This window comes from Arachis ipaensis, chromosome B10 (genome assembly GCF_000816755.2).
Source record: "Arachis ipaensis cultivar K30076 chromosome B10, Araip1.1, whole genome shotgun sequence".
In the NCBI taxonomy this organism is placed as follows: Eukaryota; Viridiplantae; Streptophyta; class Magnoliopsida; order Fabales; family Fabaceae; genus Arachis; species Arachis ipaensis.
In genome coordinates, this window is record NC_029794.2 from 133,445,617 (window position 1) to 133,450,394 (window position 4,778).

Below are 4,778 nucleotides of genomic sequence, written 5' to 3' on the forward strand. Positions count from 1 at the left end.
CTTTTTCACTGTTTTAATTTTTTTTTTCTTCTTTACTCAAATTCTCGTAATACTGTTTCACCTTGAATTTCTTTTCTTTTATTTAAATTTATCCATCAATATTTATTTTAAAATTAAGCATTTTAAAAATTAAACATGTATCATAATATGTCACATCATTATATTTTACACTTAATCTTATTCATATGATTACGTTATATCTTCTTTATTCCTCTTAACTATTTCTTTTTATAACAAAGATAAAGTAAAATCTGATTTATAACATTTTTATTTTTTTTTATTACATACACAAGAATAAGAATTGATGCTTTTTTTTGAAGGGACACATAGAAGAGAACTAATTCAAAAAACATAAATCAAAATGCGTCATATAAAGAAAAAGAGGATAAACAAGAAGATATATAAGAATTCAAACTAAATAAAAAGATATATTAAAATTGAAATAAAAACAAAACAGATAGATTGAAATTGAATATAAAGATAGCCATTGTTCATACCTTGGCCCAATAATAAAGGTCTAGGATCCAAGCAAATAGGCCCAACCCAAAGGGTTGGCCCTAACCCAGTACCAACCTTCATCCCAAGAAGTCGGTGCTGAACACGACCTGCTCCAAAGAAGTCGGATACGAGGTTAGCTGGCAGATAACACTCATTCGAATGAGTAACTGCCCCTAGAAACTCTCTAACCACCTCATAAAGCCATATCTTAACCTCCCTAAGATATGGGAACGGTTATCCACCTAAAAAGGTGGCACTACTCCAGCGGTGGTTATTGGCTCACCACTATAAATACCCTGACTTCCCTCAGGTATCACTAAGTCCAATATTCTCTAACTTGCTCACACTCTTGCTAACTTAGGCATCGGAGTGTCTTTGCAGGTACCACCCCCCATTCTTCCACACGTACAAGTCGAACGGAGGAACACCGAGTTTCAGGTTCACTCGATAGTCGCCTCCCTCACACGTTTGGGCCAACCAACGCCATCCGGCCCACTAATCTCTGGTTACCCACCGTAACAGTCATTTTATTTTTTACTCAATTTTTTGATGCGACAAGAAAAAGACTCCTCAACTTAACTTGTTCATATCATAGTTTGGAAATTGAATCGAATGAACTCATTCAACCGTCTACTCAATTCCCCAAACAAGAGATACGAGAGACTTACTTAACCTCACTTGTCCATACCATAGTTTCATTACGAAACCCAAAAAAAGGAGATTTCATATCGCTAATCACTCAATATAACTACTACAATAGTTTATGAGGTATTTATAACCTCTTATTAAGTTAAAATAAAGAAAATTATGAGCCTATAAGCATAAAATTCAATTTATAACTAAATAAACAAAAATCAAAATATATCAAACTAAATTGAACATTCTAAAAATATAAACTAATAACTTTTAAATAATACTTGAAATCTTCATATAACTCTATTTTCGACGTAATTTCTTGACACAACAAGAGAGGAACTCACTCAACTTTAATTGTCCATATCATAATTTTATCACGAAACCAAAAAAAAATATCTCACACCTCTAATTTTTGAATATCATCTACAATAATTTTTGAGATATTTATAACATTTTTATTAGGTTAAAATAAAGAAAAATTCTAAATTCATAAACATAAATTCTAATTTAGTAACTAAATAAATAAAATTAAAATATATCAAACTAAATTGAACATTCTAAAAAAATAAACTAATAACTTTTAAATAATACTTTAACTCTTCGTATAACCGACATTTAAAACACATATCATTCGTGCTCCGTGAAAGATCGCGGCTGTTATTGATAAATCCCAATCAATATTAACAATAGTAATCGGCGTGGGTGTAGTAGTAACATCCCTTAATTGATTTTTTATAATTAAAATTTCTAATCGATTACATTCTCATTTTTTACTTTTATTCTAGGACTGAATTTTTTTAAAATATATAAAATTTTTCTAATTGATTATATTCTCTTTAATTTTATTTTATTTTAGGACAAAAACTCGCATGAGAGTGCGTCTCATTATCAAAATTTTCACTCAATTTTATATATTCAAATATATATACTTGTAATTGATGTATTCTACCTATTTAATGGTAAAAAATTATTACAAAAATAAGGGCATGCAAATATAATAATTGCCCAATAAATACATATCTTCAAGCATGCATGCATGGTTCCATAAGTTAAATATAAGTGGTTCCCTTAAATTCAAAAAGAAGAAAAAGTGAAAAAGTGAAAAACCACAAAATGGTTACAACTGGAAAACTGAGGGTGGAAATTTTGGACGCTAGAAACCTTATGCCCAAGGACGGTTTTGGTAGCTCTAGTCCCTACGTAGTGGTTAGATTTGGATCCCAGGAATACAAGACCCAGACCAAGGTTCGTGATCTGAACCCGGTCTGGAATGAAACGTTGTCGTTTGAGATAGAACCACCTTTACCCAACAACAATACTGTTAAATTTTTTAGACTCAACAACCGACCGCGGAATGATGTTATCAGCCTCAAGGTCAGTCACAAGTCACAACTCACAAGCAGAAAATTTTATTAGTGGGACAAAAGTACTTCCCAAATATTCAGATAACATTCTCATGTGTATTCCAAATTTGTTTTTAAAAAATCTTTAATTGAATGTTTTAAGTGCGTATTTGTTTAGAAAAATTCTAATTTATGCCTGAAGGTTATCAATAGAGAGAAATTATTCTCATATTTGTTTGAAACTACTTTAAAATCTAATTCTCAAAATAACTTATTCCTAAGAAAAAATTATTCCTACAATTTTTGCATTTTTATTTTCATATCAAATGATGAGTATTTAATATTCTCGTGCAAACGGAATTAATATATAGAAGTGTTACTATGTCTTAATTATTATATCAGTTCTGCTAGAAGTAAAGCTAATTATAGTTAATTAGTTGGAAAATAAGTCGATTATAAATTTTTTTATTATTTTAATTTTTTAATTTAAAAAAAAAAGAGAATTGATTTAGTTGATTTATATTATAGTTAATTTTTAAATTTTTTTTATTATTTTTGTTAATAGAATAGAATTCATCTTTTTATTTAGGATATCAACAAATATTACTCTCACTCAAATTTTATTATTTTGATTGGGCTTAATTCACATGAAAGCTTGTTTTAATATTAAATAAATGGGTAATGCTAGAAAGACAACAATGAAAACTTGCTTTATTTAGCATTCATTAATTGTGGCATGAATGAATGCTAAATAAGGCAAGTTAAATTAGCAGTGACAGTGCCTCCACTAACTACACTGGAATGTGCGTGAAGGTGAAGCATGACAAGAGCCATGGCCCAACCCGGCGGAGTGGCGACCTTGGTGAAGTTTGCTTGGACTTGAAGCATTTCGTGGAGAGAGGCGAGGAAGTTTTGAGATATTACCCTCTCAAGAGGTCCATTTTCAAGAATATGAAAGGCCACATTGGTTTGAAACTCTCCTACAAAATCGAAGACGAATCAGCCACAGCGGACGATGTGCCGTTGGAACAAGACACCATGTCGGTAACGGAAGTTGAAAATTCAATTCATCTCGAGCCTAAGCCTGAGCCCGAGCCAGAGCCTGAACCTGAACTTGATGATGATGAGATGATGGTTTTGCACAAACGGCACATAGATGAGGGAAGAAGAACAAACCAAGGGAACGAGAAAAGCACATCACTACAAGCATTCATATTTTGCTGTGCTCTTTTGTTGTGGAGACATCTATTGGATTTTGGTGCAGTTTTATTCCCTTACCATTTTCAATTGTTGAAGCGTTTGGGATTAGTTATATTCTCTTATGTTTTTCCATTGTTGAAGAGTTTAGGGATAGGTATATACTCTTACATTATTCAATTTTCAAAGCGTCTATTGAATCTAACTTGATTTCATACGATGAAGCTCAGTTGTATAGTGAGAAAGTAAATGAAATTCACATGTAATGAAATTCATATTTAGATATACTTGATCACTATTTTGTTTGGTGAAAACTCAGGTGAAAGCTGTTAGATAAAAGTTTAGTCAAATCAGTCAAATCATCTAACGACTTTTAAGTATCAACTTCATATGAAATCGACTGACACATGAGTTTTCACCATTTTTTTATTCAAATACGGCAGTACTTATTTTTAAAATTTGAAACATTTTCTTCCAAACAAACATATCCAATGATTTATTTACATGTTCAAATACATTTAATGCTAAGTATATATGAAGAACATTAACGAAAGATTAGAACCCTGGAGAGTGGAGACTAGAGTTAAATGTCACACCACCCAAGGTTTAGTTGAATTGAACAAGAATGAACCAAATGCTTTTATCATTTAAAAGTGTGAAAGTTGAGAATTAAATTCAATAATCCTGTGAATAGGAAAAGTATAGGGTACCAACATATTATCTGTCAACTTTTACCAATTCTTATTTATAATTGTGTTTTATGGAGGTGTGTTCGTGGATATGTCTAATAATTAATATATTTTAAATACATATATAAAGAGACACATCCAGAAAATATATTTATAAAGACACTTCTATTAAACACAGCTATAAAAAAGACATTTTTATTAGACACATCCACGAACACACTTCCATAAAATACAATTATAAATAAGAGTTAGCAGAAGTTGGCAGATACACTGTTGGTAACATATAAGTACCCAGTCCAACAAATAAAGAGTAATTAAGCTGTTCAAGATGCGCTGAAGGCAACAGTCCAAATTGTAAAAGAACGAAAACTGCACAACTTTGGAGACAAAAAATTGTAATGACAACTTCCTAGAA